The sequence below is a fragment of the Bos javanicus genome, chromosome 27 (assembly GCF_032452875.1).
Source record: "Bos javanicus breed banteng chromosome 27, ARS-OSU_banteng_1.0, whole genome shotgun sequence".
Taxonomy (NCBI): Eukaryota; Metazoa; Chordata; class Mammalia; order Artiodactyla; family Bovidae; genus Bos; species Bos javanicus.
This window is the reverse complement of record NC_083894.1, coordinates 7,146,274-7,166,108: the sequence shown is the minus strand read 5'-3', so window position 1 is coordinate 7,166,108 and position 19,835 is coordinate 7,146,274. Positions and strand designations below refer to the sequence as shown.

The following is a 19,835-nucleotide window of genomic DNA, read 5'->3' as shown; positions in this document are numbered from 1 at the left end:
AAGAATGGAAACAAACCATCATCTGTTTTCTTTAAAGTCTAATATGATGACATAGTCATAACATACATAGTCTCCTTTTTGAAACCTTCCACCTACTGATGTGTGTCTGAGCTGAGAGCAGTACCTAATGTTTACCGTTTGCCTCATTCCAGAGGCATTTTGTTCCTGGCTGCAGAGCACGACAAAAGAGGAAGCTTAGAGGTATTCTTTAGAAGATAATTCATATAGGTAGAACCATGGCATTTTGGGAAAAAACACAGATGTATATTCTGCCCCATATCTTGAGCAAGCGGTGGCAGGGGTGAGAAAAGAAGGAGAGGCTGGGGTATGAGCCCCTGTGTGATTGCTCATGGCATCACAGAAGTGCTGACTGTCACAGGACAACTCAGAGGGCAGTAAGATCACTTGGATGTGTGGGAGGAGAGTGGCTGGTGTGGCTGAGAGGGGCTGGAGGGTCCCTGAGAGCCAGCACCTTGCCTCCTGCAGGGAGTCTTGTCTTTTTCCACCATATTGAGCTTGGTGCCCAGCACCCTTCATCCTCTGTCTCCCCTCACTCACTTCCTACAATCATCACATCACACCATGTGGTCGCTCAGTCGTGTCTGACTCTTTGTGACCCCATGGTCTGTTCAGGATCCTCTGTCCATGGGGTTCTCCAGGCAATAATAATGAAGTGGGTAGCTATGCCCTTCTCCATGGGATCTTCCTGATGCAGGGATCTATCCCAGATCTCCCACATTGCAGGCAGATTCTGGACCACCTGAGCCACCTAATGTAAATACACTCATCGGACCAATCATTCCTTTCCTAGGTCTCACTGCCTAGGTCTCCTCATGCTTCCCAGGGTGTTAGCTCACAAAACCTGACAGATAATGAGCTAAGCGAGCAGGGGCTGGATGGATGCAGTAGCTCCCCCGATTCCCACCCCCAGACCCCATCCTTTGTCTGCTTCTGGTCTACAAACCACTCTGTGCTCTGGGCCCACTGGGCACAGTCATCGATTCTGTGGCCTCACTCAGATGAGTGACCCCAAGTCAGTTTCCTCACTGGGCTAACTTTCAATCAGAGAGAAGGGGGTGTAGATTCCCTTCCTCCACTGGGATCTGAGGGGATGTCCAGGGTAAGAATGAAGATAGAGCCGAGAACTCCTCATGTGAGATTTTTGGCACAGCGCTAGGACATCCATGGGTCCAGTGATGGGCGGTCCAGAGGTCAGAGCTCCTGGGTCACAGCTGCCATGATGAAGCCCAGCGTGGCATGGGTAGGCATCAGGACAGCCTCTACAATGTGGCATAGAGCTTCAGGTGCAAGGCCCTGTAATGAGCAAGCTCTCTGCTGGAAGCCAAGTGCTGGCACCTTCCCTCCAGCCTGTGGGTAGAATGAGCAGTTCAAGAAAGTGGAAAAAAGGTTGACGTCCCTGAGTGGGCAGAGCGGAGAGTGTGACCCTGACACCAGCCTTGGCATTGACCCCACAGGGCGTTGACCCCCCCAGGCCAAAGCCAATGAGAGCCAGCCCACTGACCACTCAACCTGGGCTCCAAAGCTGGTGACCTCTACTAATGACCCAGACCAGTGAACAGGCTGGACTTAGAAGGTCCTTGGTGGGACCTTGCTTATCTCCCCCACCTGCTAAGAGGAAGGAAAATCAAACTTTTTTTTTTTTAATTTTTGGATGCGCTGGGTCTTTGCTGCTGAGCCCGAGCTCTCTCTAGTTGTGGTGACTGGGGGCTCCTCTCTACTTGTGGTCCTCAGGCTTCTCATTGTGGTGGCTTCCCTTGTTGCGGGTTCTGGATTCTAGATCGCAGGCTCAGCAATTTGGCACATGGCGTTAGGTGCAGCAAGGCATGTGGGATCTTCCAGGACCAGGGATCAAACCCGTGTCCTCTGCACTGGAAGGTGGACTCCCAGAGAAGTCCCAAACCAACCTTAGTCCTGGTTTGGAGCCAGGCGGGCTATTCCTTTTCTCTTTTAGAAACTTCTCTCCCCTCAGCTGGTGCCCTGATCATTCTAGGTCCTTGGCTTCAGGGTCTTAATATTTAGATCTTTAATCTTAATTGTAAGACTTATCTGAGAAACCCTGAAAGCAGGCATATGTTCTTAGCCTGGGAATAGTGAGTGACCTTCAGAGTACTGCTGACACTCTTCAACTGCGTGGGGCATATGTGTGAGTATGTTCACAGATTTTAGTAAATATCTCAGGGCTGTGCTACCATCTTGTCTTCAGCGGGATCCCTTGCCAGGACGATGAAAACACAAACTTACAAAATTTTAATGTGCTGTTTCCAAAAGACATCTGATAACCCCACAGTGGTGCATTTCAGAGGGCACAATAACAGGCTGTAAATGTCAGCCCAAGAGAGCTGTTTACACTCTCTGATCCTAGTTTCCAAATTACAGCATAAAATTTCTATTCACAACAAATTTCAAATTCAGCCTTTCTCCTACTGAACAAGCAAGTATAATAGGAGGGACAAAGTGAGGGAAAAGAGGTGCATAAGACAGAATACTTTCCTGGCAGTGTATTTTGGGGATTCCTGGTTGAACTGAATTATTTCTTCCCCCGGATCGTGATCTCAAGACTTTCTTCCAAAAACAGACATTTTTGTTCTTTCTTCAGGTTGTAGAATGCTTAATTTGTGTGACTCTCACACAAGTGTGTGCCTGGGAAGAAAATAAATTGCCTTCATCACATGGTAAACACTTCCGCTATATGATGGACTCATGTTTGATGGAACTTCCTGAATTAAGTAAACTGAGGAATTCACATTGAATGGATCATCCCTGAATTACATTGGAAAGCTGAAGCCTCATTCTATCCTTTTCTTTATTCATCGACTATTCTGTCAACATCTATTGAACACCTACTGTGTGCTAGAAACTGTACTGGTAGCTGAGGCCATGGAACCAAAGTCTCTTCTCTTACACAAGTTGGGTGAATGAAGGATGTCTTCCCAGTGAAGGCCATGTGTGAGCTGAGGCTATAAAAAGCAAGTACAAATCAGGCAGGGAACTCGGAGGACAAGTAGCTTGAGTGTGTTTCAGTGTGAGGAGAACACAATACGCCAGAAAGACGACTGACACTGTGTCAGGTTTTAGTTTGAGAACCAGGCTGAGATATGATGGAACTCAAGAAAGTATGGCAAACAGTTGAAGGACCTGAGACACTAGAGAATTTGTCCTTCATCCTTTTAACAGAGAAACACTGAATATTTTACATGGAGGTGTGACGAGGGATGGGAACATGGAGAGAGTGGAAACTCAGAGGCCACTGAGATTATCAGCAGTGACCACAGCTGCTTCAGAAAGCAGTTTGCTGTCTCTTGGGAAGTTAAGAACATGTTGACCATGTGGAAACCCATATGCCAATGGAAACACAGATATCCTTCCACAAAGGGACACAAAACCTCGGTGACTTTTCATACTATAACATGCACACACACACACACACACACTCAAAGCTCTTTCCCTCAGTCCATACATTTATAGACATAGATTAACAGGTTGGCTTTCCTGGGGCTCAGTGCTAAGACTCTGCCAGCGAATGCAGGAGACACAGGAGATGTGGGCTTGATCCCTGGGTCAGAAAGATCTCCTGAAAAAGCAAAGGACAACCCACTCCAGTATCCTTGCCTGGAAAATCGCAGGGACTCAGTCCATGGGGTCACAGAAGAGTCAGACATGATTTAGCAACTAAACCCCACCACCAACAAATGAGGTTGTGGAGAACATCCATTTCAACAGTCACAGGAGCAGAGACTGGGACCTAGGAAAGGCAAGGCCTGTCCAGAGTTAATCAGCTAACGAGTGGTGTGACCAGACTTCCATCTGAAATCTTCCCATCCAGTTCATGACCTCATGCACTCAGAAAGACCCCACAGGACCCGAGTGAACAGTGGCTCTTTTTTAACAGGACTCAGCTGTGGGGAGTGTCTGCTGCTGCTGTGGATGCTCCGATACTGAAACTAGACGATGCAGCAGTGTTTCTTCCGACTCTTGAATTCTCCAGGCAGGATGACACACCAGGGGTGTTCTGATACTTGCAGGCATCACCCATTTTCTCACATTCAAGGTTTTTCTTTTTTGCTTTCCATATAAAGGAAGGTGAGGTGAAAAAGAAACAAATAAATAAGGCATATGTAACTAAAGCTATCAGAATTCATCTTATATAGCAAGGAACTCCAAATTACAGTCCACAGGGACACAACTTGGTTTGGTGTGACCTACAAGCTTAGAATGTTTTCCCACATTTTTTAAAAATAATAGTAAAAACTGAGAAGGGGCCTTAAATTGTTCTATAGGAAGGTGATCACGCTGATTCATTTAAACAGGGTCTATGGGGCTTCCCTGAGGCTTCCCTGATGGCTAAGCTGGTAAAGAATCCGCCTACCACTGCAGGAGACATAGGAGATGAAGGTTCGATCCCTGGGTCAGAAAGATCCCGTGGAGAAGCAAATGGCAACCCACTCCAGTATCCTTGCCTGGAGAATCCCATGGACAGAGGAGCCTGGTGGGCGACAGTCCATGGGGTCGCAAAGAGTGGACCACAACCCAGTGACTAAACAACTGGACCTGCTTGGGTAAAGAATTCTGAGCAGAAATGCCGTTTCCCTTCAGGGCTGGGGCCCTTAATCGCCAGCACGAGAGTCCTTAGAGTAATCCACTCGGACACAGGGCCAGCAGCACCCACGGTGGTGGCTGCTCCTCGGGAGTGGGGGGTCTGATCAGAGCACCCAGGCCCTCCCGGGTAGGCGTCATTTGAGCAAGAATTAACTTTGGATCTTTTAAGATGCTAAGATCTGGAGGCGCTGTCAGCACAGCACAGCCTGGAGCATGCTGTCACCTGAGGAGGGCTGCAGGGAAAAATCAGGACACCCAGTTTAGCTGAGATTGCAGGTGAGTAACACATAACCTTGTAGGATAAGTATGTCCCGAGTGATGTACAGATCACACTTGAACTAAAGTATGTGTTGATTTTATGTAATTCAGTAAGTAAATCAATTTAATAGGATTGTTGAATATTTAATAAAACAAAGTCTTTTGAGTCAAACCCACTTGGGCTTAGGTTAAAGTGCTCCCTAGATTCCATCTGCACTCCTTTGAACAAATTACTTCATTTCTAAATCCAATCTTGTAAAATGGCCTACCCTGTAAATGTTGCTATGAGGAATATATTTGGGAAAAGACATTAAAAGTTTCATTGTTTTAGTTAAGGAGGAAGTTCAGTTCAGTTCAGTTCAGTTCAGGTGCTCAATTGTGTCTGACTCTTTGGGACCCCATGAATCGCAGCACACCAGCCCTCCTTGTCCATCACCAACTCCCAGAGTTCACTCAAACTCATGTCCATCGAGGCGGTGATGCCGTCCAGCCATCTCATCCTCTGTCCCCTACTCCTCCTGCCCCCAATAACTCACAGCATCAAGGGCTTTTCCAATGAGTCAGCTCTTTGCATGAGGTGGCCAAAGTATTGGACCTTCAGCTTCAGCATCAGTCCTTCCAATGAACACCAAGGACTGATCTCCTTGAGGAGGGATTGGTTGGATCTCCTTGCATCCCAAGGGACTCTCAAGAGTCTTCTCCAACACCACAGTTCCAAAGCATCCATTCCTCGGCACTCAGCTTTCTTCACAGTCCAAATCTCAAATCCATGCATAATCACTGGAAAAAACATAGGCTTGCCCAGATGGATCTTTGTGGCAAAGTAATATCTCTGCTTTTCAATATACTATCTAGGTGGGTCATACCTTTCCTTCCAAGGAGTAAGCTTCTTTTATTTATTTATTTTTTTAAATTTTATTTTATTTTTAAACTTTACATAATTGTATTAGTTTTGCCAAATATCAAAATGAATCCGCCACAGGTATACATGTGTTCTCCATCCTGAATCCTCCTCCCTCCTCCCTCCCCATACCATCCCTCTGGGTCGTCCCAGTGCACTAGCCCCAAGCATCCAGTATCGTGCATCGAACCTGGACAGCAAAACAGTAAGCGTCTTTTAATTTCAAGGCTGCAGCCAACATCCGTAGTGATTTTGGAGCCGATGAAAATAAAGTCTGGCATTGTTTCCACTATGTCCCCATCTATTTGCCATGAAGTTCTGGGACCAGACACCATGATCTTCGTTTTCTGAATGTTGAGGTTTAAGCTGAATTTTCACTCTCCTCTTTCACTTTCATCAAGAGGCTTTTTAGTTCCTCTTCAATGTCTGCCATAAGGATGGTTTCATCTGCATATCTGAAGTTATTGATATTTCTCCCGGCAATCTTGTCCAGCCCAGCATTTCTCATGATGTACTCTGCATATAAGTTAAATAAGCAGGGTGACAATAGACAGCCTTGACGTACTCTTCTTCCTATTTGGAACCATTCTGTTGTTCCATGTCCAGTTCTAACTGTTGCTTCCTGACCTGCATACAGGTGTCAGAAGAGGCCAGTCACATCGTCTGGTATTCCCATCTCATTCAGAATTTTCCACAGTTTATTGTGATCCACACATCAAAGGTTTTGGCATACTCAAAAAAAGCAGAAATAGATGTTTTTCTGGAACTCTCTTGCTTTTTCAATGATCCAGCGGATGTTGGCAATTTGATCTCTGGTTCCTCTGCCTTTTCTAAAACCAACATCTGGAAGCTCACGGTTCATGTACTGCTGAATCCTGGCTTGGAGAATTTTGAGAACTGCCTTACTGGTGTGTGAGATGAGTGCAATTGTGTGTTCGTTTGAGCATTCTTTGGCACTGCCTTTCTTTGGGATTGGAAGTGGTCAACATGATTTACTATTATTATTAGTGTTACTGTTAGTCACATGGAAATAATTTGTAAGCCGTAAAGTCCCCTGTAAATGTTTTTTATCACCATTATAATTTATGGGTTTACCACCAACTAGTTAAGGGAAATCATGGGAGGCTATTTTTTACTTCTTTAAGCTTGTCTTTCATTATGTGTAAAACAGAGCATGTCGCATATGCTATGCTTCTTTCAGATTTGATATTATTCCCTTCAGCACCTCACTGGATGATCAACCACTTGACCTTCCCTACTCTAGGCTCCACAGTCATCCACCATATCACCTGACCAGTTGCATCTGCCACTTATCCCGATGTTTTCTGGATAAAACACACAAGTAAGAGGAAGAGAAGGTACAGTAGCTTCATGATGGGAAAGGAGTTTCGGAATTCCAAGTAGAACCAGTGTCTGGTGGCACACCTGAATAAGGGCAGGCGATCTGGGAGAGAGTTTGAAAACTTCAGATGGAAAGAAAGGGCTTTTCTCCTAGTAGAGAAGTTCAGCTGGGCCTGGGCCTAATTTGAGGATGTTTCATCTTTGGACACATGGTCCAAGTGTTTGCCTGTCATAAAGGAAGAGGTTTGCAAGAAGTCAGGGTTTCCACATTGATTCTCACTTCTGCTTATGGCTCTGAGGTTTGGAGCATTTTCTGGAGAAAAATCATTAAACATTGATCTATTAGAAAATTTTTCATTTCTTTTTTTCACCTTTATTTCATGTCTCTGCATCTGTCCATTTCTCCTTTCAGAATAAACAGCCTCAATCCATGGGTTGCAAAGAGTTTGACATGACTAATTGACTGAACGACAACAACCCAACACACATACACCTTTTACAATCGAAAAATGAGAAGTAATTTTGGAAATTAAAATGGTCTTTTTTCACTCTCAAGATTTTTTTTTTATTTTTATTTTTTGCTACCATTTACAGAGAGACTTGATCCATCCTAAGCAAGCTATTGCACAGACCACAATCAGGTGAGGCTTCATGGGCTAGAGTATTTCTTAATACAGGTAATTCATCAGTGTATTCTTGGGTAAAAAGCACCAAAGGATACCAGATAAGGGGCTTCCCAGGTGGCCCTAGTGACAAAGAGCCCACCTGCCAATGCAGGAGATGCAGTTTTGATCCCTGGGTCAGGATGATCCCCTGGAGAAGGGAATGGCAACCCACTCCAGTATCCTTGCCAGGAAATCCCATGGACAGAGGAGCCTGGTGGGCGACAATCCATGGGGTTGCAAAGAGTGGACCACAAGCGAGTGACTAAACAACTGGACCTGCTTGGTTAATGAATTCTGAGCGGAAGTGACATTTCCCTTCAGGGCTGGGGCCTTTAATAGCCAGCACGAGCGCCCTGAGAGTGCTTTGCTAAGACCCAGGACCCGCAGCACCCACGGTGGTGGCTGCTCCTCGGGGGTGGGGGTCTGATCAGAGCACCCGGGCCTTCCCGGGTTGGCATCATTTGGACAAGAATTAACTTTGGCTCTTTGAAAATGCTAAGATCTGGAGGGGCTGTCACCACAGCACAGCCTGGAGCATGCTGTCACCTGAGGAGGGCTGCAGGGAAAATGCAGGACACCCAGTTTAACTTGGATTGCTGGTGAGCATCACATAACCTTGTAGGATAAGTATGTCCCGAGTGATGCACAGATCACACTTGAGCTAAAGTATTTGTTGATTTCATGTAATTCAGTAAGTACATTAGTTTTCTGGGATTGTTGAATATTTAATAAAACAAGGTCTTTGGGTCAAACCCACTTGGGCTTGAGTTCAAGTGCTCCCTACATTCAATCTGCACTCCTTTGAACAGATTACTTCATTTCTTAATCCCAACTTGTAAAATGGCCTACCCCGTAAATTTTGCTATATGGAATATATTTGGCATAAGACATTAAAAGTTTCATTGTTTTAGTTAAGGAGGAAGTTCAGTTCAGTTCAGGTGCTCCGACATGTCTGAATCTTTGTGACCCCATGAATCGCAGCACGTCAGCCCTTCTTGTCCATCACCAACTCTCAGAGTTCACTCAAATTCATGTCCATCCAGGCGGTGATGTCATCCAGCCATCTCATCCTCTGACATCCCCTTCTCCTCCTATCCCCAATCCCTCCCAGCATCAAGATCTTTTCCAATGAGTCAGCTCTTCCCATGAGGTGGCCAAAATATTGGAGCTTCAGCTTCAGCATCAGTCCTTCCAGTGAACACCCAGGACTGATCTCCTGTAGGATGGACTGGTTGGATCTCCATGCAGTCCAAGGGACTCTCAAGAGTCTTCTCCAACACCACAGTTCAAAAGCATCAGTTTTTTGGCACTCAGATTTTTTCACAGTCCAACTCACACATCCATACATGACCACTGGAAAAGCCACAGACTTGACTACACGGACTTTTTTTGGCAAAGTAATATCTCTGCTTTTCAATATACTATCTAGGTTGGTCCTAAACTTTGCTTCCAAGGAATAAGTGTCTTTTAATTTCATGCCTGCAGCCACCATCTGCAGTGATTTTGGAGCCCCCCAAAATAAAGTCTGGCACTGTTTCCACTGTTTCCCCATCTCTCTGCCATGAAGTGATGGGACCCGATACCTTGGTCTTAGTTTTCTGAATGTTGAGGTTTAAGCCACCTTTTTCACTCTCCTCATTCACTTTCATCAAGAGGCTTTTTAGTTTCTCTTCACTTTCTGTCAAAAGGATGGTGTGATCTGCATATCTGAGGTTATTGTAATTCTCCCAGCAATCTTGATTCCAGCTTGTGCTTCTTCCAGCACAGAATTTCTCCTGATGTACACTGCATATAAGTTCAATAAGCAGGGTGACAATAGACAGCCTTGACGTACTCCTTTTCCTATTTGGAACCATTCTGTTGTTCCATGTCCAGTTCTAACTGTTGCTTCCTGACCTGCATACAGGTCTCGGAAGAGGCCAGTCACATCGTTTGGTATTCCCATCTCATTCAGAATTTTCCACATTTATTGTGATCCACACATCAAAGGTTTTGGCATACTTGAAGTAGAAATAGATGTTTTTCTGCAACTCTCTTGCTTTTTCAATGATCCAGCGGATGTTGGCAATTTGATCTCTGGTTCCTCTGCCTTTTCTAAAACCAGCATGAACATCTGGAAGCTCACAGTTCATGTACTGCTGAAGCCTGGCTTGGAGAATTTTGAGCACTGCTTTATTGGAGTGTGAGATGAGTGCAATTGTGTGTTCGTTTGAGCATTCTTTGGCATTGCCTTTCTTTGGGATTGGAAGTAGTCAACATGATTTACTATTATAATTAATGTTACTGTTAGTCACATGGAAATGATTTGTAAGCCGTAAAGTCCCTGTAATATTTTCTATCACCATTATAATTTATGGGTTTACCACCAACTAGTTAAGGGCAATCATGGAGGCTATTTTTCACTTCTTTAAGCCTGTCTTTCATTATTTGTAAAATGGAACATGTCGCACATGCTATGCTTCTCTCATATTTGATATTATTCCCTTCAGCACCTCACTGGATGATGAATCAACTTGACCTTCCCTACTCTAATCTCCATGGTCATCCACCATATCAGCAGACCAGTTGGATCTGCCACTTATCCCGATGTTTTCTGGATAAAACACACAAGTAAGAGGAAGAGAAGGTACAGTAGCTTCATGATGGGAAAGGAGTTTTCGGAATTCCAAGTAGAACCAGTGTCTTTTGGCACACCCGAATCGGGGCACATGATCTGGGAGAGAGTTTGAAAACTTCAGGTGGAAAGAAAGTGCTTTTATCGTAGCAGAGCTATTCAGCTGGGCCTGGGCCTAATTTGAGGATGTTTCATCTATCGACACATGGTCCAAGTGTTTGCCTGTCGTAAAGGAAGATGTATGCAAGAAGTCAGGGTTTCCACATTGATTCTCACTTCTGCTTATGGCTCTGAGGTTTGGAGCATTTTCTGGAGAAAAATCATTAAACATTGAATTCTGTTAGAAAATTATGCCTTTCTTTTTTTCACCTTTATTTCATGTCTCTGCATCTGTCCATTTCTCCTTTCAGAATAAACAGCCTCAATCCATGGGTTGCAAAGAGTTGGACACGACTAATTGACTGAACGACAACAACCCAACACACATACACCTTTTACAATCGAAAAATGAGAAGTAATTTTGGAAATTAAAATGGTCTTTTTTCACTCTCAAGATTTTTTTATTTTATTTTTATTTTTTGCTACCATTTACAGAGAGACTTGATCCATCCTAAGCAATCTATTGCACAGACCACAATCAGGTGAGGCTTCATGGGCTAGAGTATTTCTTAATACAGGTAATTCATCAATGAATTCTTGAGTGAAAAGCACCAAAGGATACCAGATAAGGGGCTTCCCAGGTGGCCCTAGTGACAAAGAGCCCACCTGCCAATGCAGGAGATGCAGTTTTGATCCCTGGGTTGGGAAGATCCCCTGGAGAAGGTAACGGCAACCCACTCCAGTTTCCTTGCCTGGAGCATCCCATGGACAGATGACCCTGTGGGCTCCAGTCCATGGGGTCACAAGGATTTGGACGCAATGAAGTGACTTAGCACACAAATATACCAGGTAAATCATTGATATTTTTCTCCATGTCTTCCTTCTCTCCCCTTGGTTTTGCTTTACAGTGTTCATATTTCTCTTTTTCTTTATATGTAAGTCTCCACACTAACAAGTCCTGTTTTATTATCTCACAGTCTCAGCACCTAGAACACTGCCTTGCATAGAGCAGGTAGTCAAACTTTTGTTTCTATGTATATGTACTAGTATGGAAGAGTCAACATATAGGTTAATGAATAAATGGATGAATGGAGGGAATGAGTGAGTGAAGGAGAAAAGAAAGGAAGGCTTTGGCATGTTCCTTAGGGTTTTGAAGGCCCATTAAGTTGCTTTATCCCAAAGTGTTCCCGAGAAGAAGCACCCACTCACCCATTCCCAGCATAACAGGTCAAAGCAGGTCATAATATGTCATGGTCTCTGGCCTTCACTCACCACCTCTCTTTCATCTTACCTGAACTGTATGTTCTGACATTTTTCTCTCTGTCCTGAGGCAACTTAGCAATAAAATGTTTTCACTTTTCATCTTTTGATCAGCATTTTAATCTTTCACTAAGTGAAAATCTATTTTAGTTTAGTGACATCAACCTAAAAACAGAGCAAGTGTTTGTAGCAAGCTGTTTAAATAAGTCTTACTTAATTCTACAGAATAGCTGTGGGGGTTTTACTTTCTTGGCCCCAGCAACAATAATAGAAAAGAAAGTATAGATGACAGGCAATTGGCCACATTTCTCTCTTGCATTTTTTATACTGAAAGTGATCCTTTACACTGACTCTGTAAATGTTACTCATCTATTCGCACCCCTTCTTCAACCACAGATGTCTCCCTCTCTCTCCTGGAAACCTACCTTGCAGTTGGCTCCTCTGCCCTTCTCAGGGGGACTGTGGCATAGACACCTGGGAGCCCCTGTCCGTGGCTACATGGTTAGAGGCCAGGTCAACAAATGGCGGAGGAAGGGGTGAGTGAGGTCACACAGGATGCCTTATGATCCCTGGTGGCAGGTGTCATCCTGGCAGAGAGGTGGGGGACGAGCCAGACTGGATGGCATTGTTGCCACCAAAATCTTCGTTTTCTCTGTCCACTGGAGCCAAATAAAATTTGCAGAGACAGAGTTTGGGGCAAACAGAAAGATGGCTTTAACCCTTAAGTCGCAGAATGGAGAACACAATAGATTCCTGCCTCAAGGAGCCTGTCTCTCCTCCATTGGGAATCCAGGGGATCAAACAGTCAGGGCTCACAGTCAGGGCTTGAAGATACCGGACAAAAGGTGTAGGGGTCCTGAATTCTCTCTTTTTGCACTGCTTGGAATCAGTCACTAGGCCAGTGTCAGGTAGCTAGGTATTTGGGTCTGGCAGTTGGTCCTGGTGCTTGGGTCCATTGTCCTTTGGGGATTTCCTGGTGACTTTCTTCCTGTAATACAAAAAGAGGAAAACAAACCACTACAGAGTGGCTTCCAAAAAGAGTGCACCATAAAGTTAAGCATCAGCATGAGGTTAAAATAGAGAAAAGAGAGGAACCAAACTACAAGGGGAGGTTTATGATGCCATAACGTTAAGAATCAGGACGTGGCTAGAATAAGTTAAAGAATCATAGATGCAGAGTGTGGCTCCTGCAAAGTTAGAGGGCAATAGGTACAGATGTAGCTTGCATAATAGGTTAGTCTTCTGAAAAGAAGAAACTTAGTTATCAATGCAGACTGTTGATTGTTACCAAATTAATGCTCAAAATACTCCAAGCTAGGCTTCAACAGTACATGAACTGAAAGCTTCCATATGTACAAGCTAGATTTAGAAAAGGCAGAGGAACCAGAGATCAAATTGCTAACATCTGTTGGACCATAGAAAAAGCAAGACATTTCCAGAAAACATCTACTTCTGCTTCATTGACTATGCTAAAGCCTTTGACTGTGTGGATCACAATAAACTGTGGAAAATTCTGAAGGAGATGGACCACCTGATGTGCCTCCTGCAAAACCTGTATGCAGCTCAAGAAGCAACACTTAGAACCAGACATGGAAAAACAGATTGGTTCCAACGGGGAAAGTAGTAAGTCAAGGCTATATATTGTCACCCTGCTTATTTAACTTCTGTGCAGTGTTCATCATGTGAAATGCCAGACTGGATGAAACATAAGCTGGATCAGGATTGCTGGGAGAAATATCAATAAGCTCAGATTGCAGATGATACCACCTTTATGGCAGAAAGTGAAGAGGAACTGAAGAGCCTCTTGATGAAGGTGAAAGTGGAGAGTGGAAAAAGCTGACTTAAAACTTCACATTCAAAAAACTAAGATCATGGCCTATGATACCATCATTTCATGGCAAATAGATGGGGAAACAGTGGAAACAGTGGCAGACTTTATTTTTTAGGCTCCAAAATCACTGCAGATGGTGATGGCAGCCATGAAACTAAAGACACTTGCTCCGTATAAGAAAAGCTATGACCAACCTAGACAGCTTATTAAAAAGCAGAGACATTAGTTTGCCAACAAACATCCATCTAGTCAAAGCTATGGTTTTTCCAGTAGTCATGTATGGATGTGAGAGTTGGACTATAAAGAAAGCTGAGCACTGAAGGATTGATGCCATTGAACTGTGGTGTTGGAGAAGACTCTTGCAAGTCCCTTAGACTGCAAGGAGATCCAATCAGTCCATCGTAAAGGAAATCAGTCCTGAATATTCATTGGAAAGACTGATGCTGAAGCTGAAACACCAATACTTTAGCCACCTGATGGGAAGAAGTAACTCATTTGAAAAGACCCTGATGCTGGGGAAGATTGAAGGTGGGAGGAGAAGGGGATGACAGAGGATGAGATGGTTGGATGGCATCACTGACTTGATGGGCATGAGTTTGAGTAACCTCCGGGAGTTGTTGATGGACAGGGAGGCCTGGCATGCTGCAGTCCTTGGGGTCACAAAGAGTCAGATATGAACGGGCAACTGAACTGAACTGTAGCATATGAGATCTTAGTTCCCTGACCAGGGATGAACCCATGCCACTTGCTGGAGTTTTAACCACTGGACCACCAGGGAAGTCCCTGCTTTTAGTTTTTGTAGCTGCACTAGACGGGGGCAAGAGGTAGAGACAGTTTGGGTCTCACCCCTGAGTAAGCATGAGAAGATACCCAGGACCCAGGTGGAAAGGCTGGCCTTGGACCAGAGCATGAGCCCATTTGGCTCAAGAGTCACATGGGAAAGCCATCATCCTCCCGGTGCTGAAATGACATGAGCATTCCTCCCATGCAGGAGTCCAACATGACACCCAGAAATGTTATGGCAGTAAAACACCAACAGATACAAGAATGCAACTTAAAATTAAATAGAAATTAAAAACTGAAATCCCAACAAAGAATATGATCAAATTTCATATAAACAGTACCACCAAACCACACTTTATGGCAGATAAACGTTCCATGATAATAAAACAAACTAAAAATAAAGGATAAAAGGGATACAAGATATATGAGGTGTAAGACTTAGTCCCAAATACAACCTTCGAGATGAAGAAGAGTTGGCAGATGTACCATGGGCATTTCTATGAAGAAAGAAATATAAAGTTGAGTAAAATGTTGACAGCTGTTATCATTTTTTTCCTCCATTAAAAAAACACAGGTTTGTGTCTTTTGAGCTGCTAATTTTAGGCTCAAGGCATGATTTTAAGCTACTGCTGTATTGATTTCCTGTTGCCGCTGTAGCAAATTGCCACAAGCTATGTGGCTTCAAGGAACACATACTTGTTATTGTGGTTCTGAGGATCCAAAGTCCCAAATGGGTCTCTTTGGCTTCAAATCACTGTGTTAGCAGGATGCCGTTCCTTCTGGAGGCTTCCTTCCTTCTCACGCTTAGAAGCTGCCTGCCCTCCTTGGCTTATGGCCTCTGCACATCAGTGTGAGCCGGGGCTGGTTTAGCCTCTCAGCGTGCATCTCTGACACTGGTCTGTGTCCCTCCTCCACATCTAAGGCTCCTTGTAATGAGATGGCATTGAGCACAGCCAGATACTCCACGTCATTTCCCTATCTTAAGGCTGAATGCTTAGGTACCTTAATTCACCTGTGCTGTAATTCTCACTTGTCATGTGACTGCCCTTTCAGGCTACTGAAACAGAAACACCATAGGCCAGGTGGCTCTTTCTTTGCACTTTGTTTTTTAACTGAAGGATGATTGCTTTACAGATTTTCGTGGCTTTCTGTCATAGAAAAACAAGAATCATCCATGGGTTCACCCATGTCCCCTCCCTCTCGAACTTCGTACCATCTCCTTCCCAATCCCACCTTTCTAGCTGGTCTCAGAGCCCCTGTTTGATTTCCCTGAGTCACACAGCAAATCCATGCTGGCTATTTTTTTACATGTGGTATTGTAATAGGTGGCTGACTAACAACAGACCCTTACTTCTCAGTTTTGGAGGCTGGGAGCTCCACGATCAAGACAGACCAGGTGGCTGGCGGACAGCGGTCTCCCTGTGTCCTCAGAGGGCACAAGGGGTGGGCCATCTCTCTGGGGTCTCTTTCATAAAGGCCCTCATTCCACCCAGGAGGGTCCCACCCTCATGACCAAATCACCTCCCAAAGGCCCTGTCTCCTAACACCATCCCCTTGGTGACCTCTGCTTGCACTGAGGGAAGCGTTAGTGCAAAGACCAGAGAACTGCTCACACATACAGTGTGCACCAGCAAGGCTCTTGGTTTAACTAGCAAACCCTCTGAAGAAAATGCAAGCAGGCTGAGGTCAGCCTGCTCGCCCTGCCCCCTGCAGTCTCTGTGTTCTGTGCTGTGTTGTCTTCATTGAATTGTGCTTTCCACAGGACTTGTTTTTCCATAGCATCTAGTTGCATCATATCATGTACACACAGAGAGACATGCTTCATCCATGTCAACTCTGTCATTCAGTTGATGACAATTTGTGAAGTAATGTCTTGTCTCAATGCCCAGCACATACAGGAATAGGACAATCCATGCCTATAGAGATCTTATAGCCCCAAAGGGAATCAGAAGGGTATCCACGTGCGCACAAGGCAGGAATAAGAAGCACAAACCAAATGGAAGTGAGGGCTGCAGGGGACAGGGGAGGGGGGTTTCCTCCTGGAGCGGGGGTGGGGGCTTTCCTATGGGACTGGTGTGCTGGTGATTCTGGACCCCTGGGGTGCATGTTTGAGGAGACACGCGGGGCAGGACAGGGTGCCCTGGGCTGGGAAGCAGGAAGGACAGCAGACATAGGGGCTGGGGAAGGTCAGGCCCCCAAGGAACAGGGGGTCACACCCCTGGGTGCACAGAGCACCCCAACACAATTCCCCGATGGTCCGCATGGGGAGCTCAGAGAGCATCCTCAGGGATTTCAGAATTCGCCTGGGATCAGACACCACACAACAACCTCAATGACCAATGGGCAAGATTCTTTAACTTTGAACAAAATTTATTCTGGTTTAAATTTTAGACGTTCTGTCGAAGGGCGCAGTTTCAGTCTCCGCATCGGTCCCGGCCGCATCTTCGCCTTCTTCTACCACGACCTGCAGCATTTTACTCGGGGCCCGAAACAGGTGCCAATCTGTCTCGTGCGTCCAGGGCACCTGATCGGCACACAGAAGCCTCTATTTATACGGCAGGTTACATGATTTCTTACCACTTGAGTAAATCCTAAAAAGAGAATGAAGAGGGAAAAATGTGTCAGCAGGAAAGCGGCATCTCGAGAAGGCCAGCTGTGTCCCCTCTGAGCGAGGCCCTGGGGCTTTCTGTGCTGAGATGCGGACATGGCCTCATGACAACAAGATGTGAGTCCAGGACCTCGTTGACCAGCTTCCAGACAGACACTGACCCTGCCCAGGCTCTGGTGGACCCTCACATTTCCAGAACCAGAGGCTGAGGGACTGGGGTGTGAGGACCCTGGTTGTGTCCACTACGAGGGCAAAGACCGGGAAGCTCTGCTACATCCACCTTCCCACCAGGAGTCAGAAGCGGCCCGTAGGTTCTATTTTCACTGTTTAGTTTTCCACCTCATGGAGTCAGTCAAGTAGTGCAGCTGAGATAGGAGGAAAAGATGCAGCTGAAAGTGTAAGAACTGTTTAAAGAGAACTTATTCTCAAAGCAACTTACAGCTGACAGTGACAATGGTTCAGAAAAAAAAGTTTTGTATCATCGTCTCTACTGACTCAGAACGCTCTCAGCGCTGGTGCGATTCAGCCCCTCTCCTCCTCCCTTTGTGGTTTCCTCCCGACCAGAGGCCTTCCGGTCTTCCTCACAAGCCTTTTTCCTCTTGACCACAAGGCACCTTTGGTCCCTCTCTAGTTCCCATCCAGGGATAGAACCCGGGCCACACTCCTTACACCCCCGTCCTCTCTCCCTGCCACTGGGCTAAGAGTTGGGTTACAGTCTTAAACAACACTTATCAAACAAGGCCTTTTCAACTTGATTTTGACATCTAATCAGTTGTCTCAGGTCTCAGTCTCTGCATCCTCTCCCTCTCTCCCTCCCTCCCTCCTTCCTTCCTACATATTTTCATCCCATTTCCGGAAATATCAAGGGTAAGATTAAACTCAGACAGCCTATCCTGCACACTGCTTTGGATGTGCTGCCTCCCAGCTGTGGAGAGAGGGTCGCATCGTCAGCGACGTGTCCTGGAGGACCTTCCTGCTGAGGAGACTCAGCACGGAGCATCGCAAAGGGAGCTCCTGAAGCCCAGGCTCGGCCTGACTCTCCTCTGGACTTGTCTGGTCACCCAGAGCCACCACCCTTCAAATAGAAAGATTTATAAAGAGACATTCTGTACTTCTGTCATGGGACAAAATCAAATTTCTTGCTTTTATGAAAAAGAAAAAAAGGAGAGTCACTTAACAGAGGCAACTTCTGTTTCCTCCTCATGAAACCAATGAGGAGACGGGCTCAGAAGCTTGACTCACTAGAGTGGCTTAGAAACAACCTGGAATTTTGCAGGGCAGTTCTCAGAACCCTCTTGCTACTGAGGACTCAGCGCTGGCTTCTCAGAAGCACCAAATATGGTGGGTTTAGTCTGACCACGTGTAGATGGGGGTAGCAGGACAGAAGGAGGTAGAAACAGGAGAGAGAGCCCACGGCTCCCCCTGGGGCTCCCACGAGCTCACCTGACCCAGCAGACAGGACCAGGAAGAGGAGCGCGAGGAGCAGGTGATGGAGCCTCATGCTGGCGTCCCGAGCTCTGTGGCTGATGCTAGAGAAGAGGCTGCTCTTGCCGCTTTAAAAAGGTCCCAGGTTCCGGGAGGATTTCTGCGCTGGCTATGGATTTGGTTATTAGGAACTGGTTAACTGAACCTCTTCCCTGTGTGTCATGGGAGTGGCCTTTATAGCACAAAGCAGGGGCAGTCACTTGTATGCTAATGAGGCTGTGGAAACCCCAGGAAAAGCTTTCCTGCTGCCCTTTTAACCACAAACTTCTCCTTGGCAGTCAGTTCAGCTGGTGGGCAGGGGTGTGGCAAGGGGCACAGACTTGCCTGTTTCCCCTGGCAGGGGCACAGACTTCTTGCGGAACCTTAGCTTACCCACTCCCCAGCCCCACCCTCGCCCTTCCAGGGCTTTGAAACTGCCCACTGTTTTCCTGTGCAGAAGGAAATGGCACCCCACTTCAGTACTCTTGCCTGGAAAATTCCATGGATGGAGGATCCTGGTGGGCTACACTTCATGGGGTTGCAGAGAGTCAGACATGAAACGGAGACTTCACTTTCTTTATTTCTATACTTCCTTTTGGCCTTGAAGAAGCACAAGCTGGAATCAAGATTGCAGGGAAAAATATCAATAACCTCAAATATGCAGATGACACCACCCTTAGGGCAGAAAGTTAAGAGGAACTAAAAAGCCTCTTGATGAAAGTGAACGAGGAGAGTGAAAAAGTTGGCTTAAAGCTCAACATTCAGAAAACTAAGATCATGGCATCCGGTCCCATCACTTCATGGAAGATACATGGGGAAACAGTGGAAACAGTGTCAGACTTTATTTTTTGGGACTCCAAAATTACAGCAGATGGTGATTGCAGCTGTGAAATTAAAAGACGCCTATTCCTTGAAAGGAAAGTTATAACCAACCTAGATAGCATTTAAAAAGCAGAGATATTACTTTGCCAAAAAATGTCAAGGCTATGGTTTTCCCATTGTCATGTATGGATGTGAGAGTTGGACTGTGAAGAAAGCTGAGTGCCGAAGAATTGATGCTTTTGAACTGTGGTGTTGGAGAAGACTCTTGAGAGTCCCTTGGACTGCAAGGAGATCCAACCAGTCCATCCTAAAGGAGATCACCCCTGGGTGTTCTTTGGAAGGACTGATGCTGAGGCTGAAACTCCAATCCTTTGGCCATGTCATGCGAAGAGTTGACTCATTGGAAAAGACCCTGATGCTGGGAGGGATTGGGGGCAGGAGGAGAAGGGGACGACAGAGGATGAGATGGCTGGATGGCATCACCAACTGGATGGACATGAGTTTGAGTGAACTCTGGGAGTTGGTGATGGACAGGGAGGCCTGGCATGCTGCAATTCATGGGTTCGCAAAGA

General features: G+C 45.7%; 1 long non-coding RNA gene across 1 annotated transcript; it reads right to left on the bottom strand.

Moving 5' to 3' along the window:
* Nucleotides 1–16,718: 16,718 nt before the first annotated feature.
* On the bottom strand, nt 16,719–19,357 carry LOC133239811 (uncharacterized). The gene is made up of 2 exons (XR_009733974.1): nt 18,421–19,357; nt 16,719–16,960 (listed from the first exon to the last, which is right to left on the bottom strand). It is a non-coding gene; the product is annotated as an uncharacterized LOC133239811 (long non-coding RNA).
* Between the last annotated feature and the right edge of the window lie 478 nt (nt 19,358–19,835).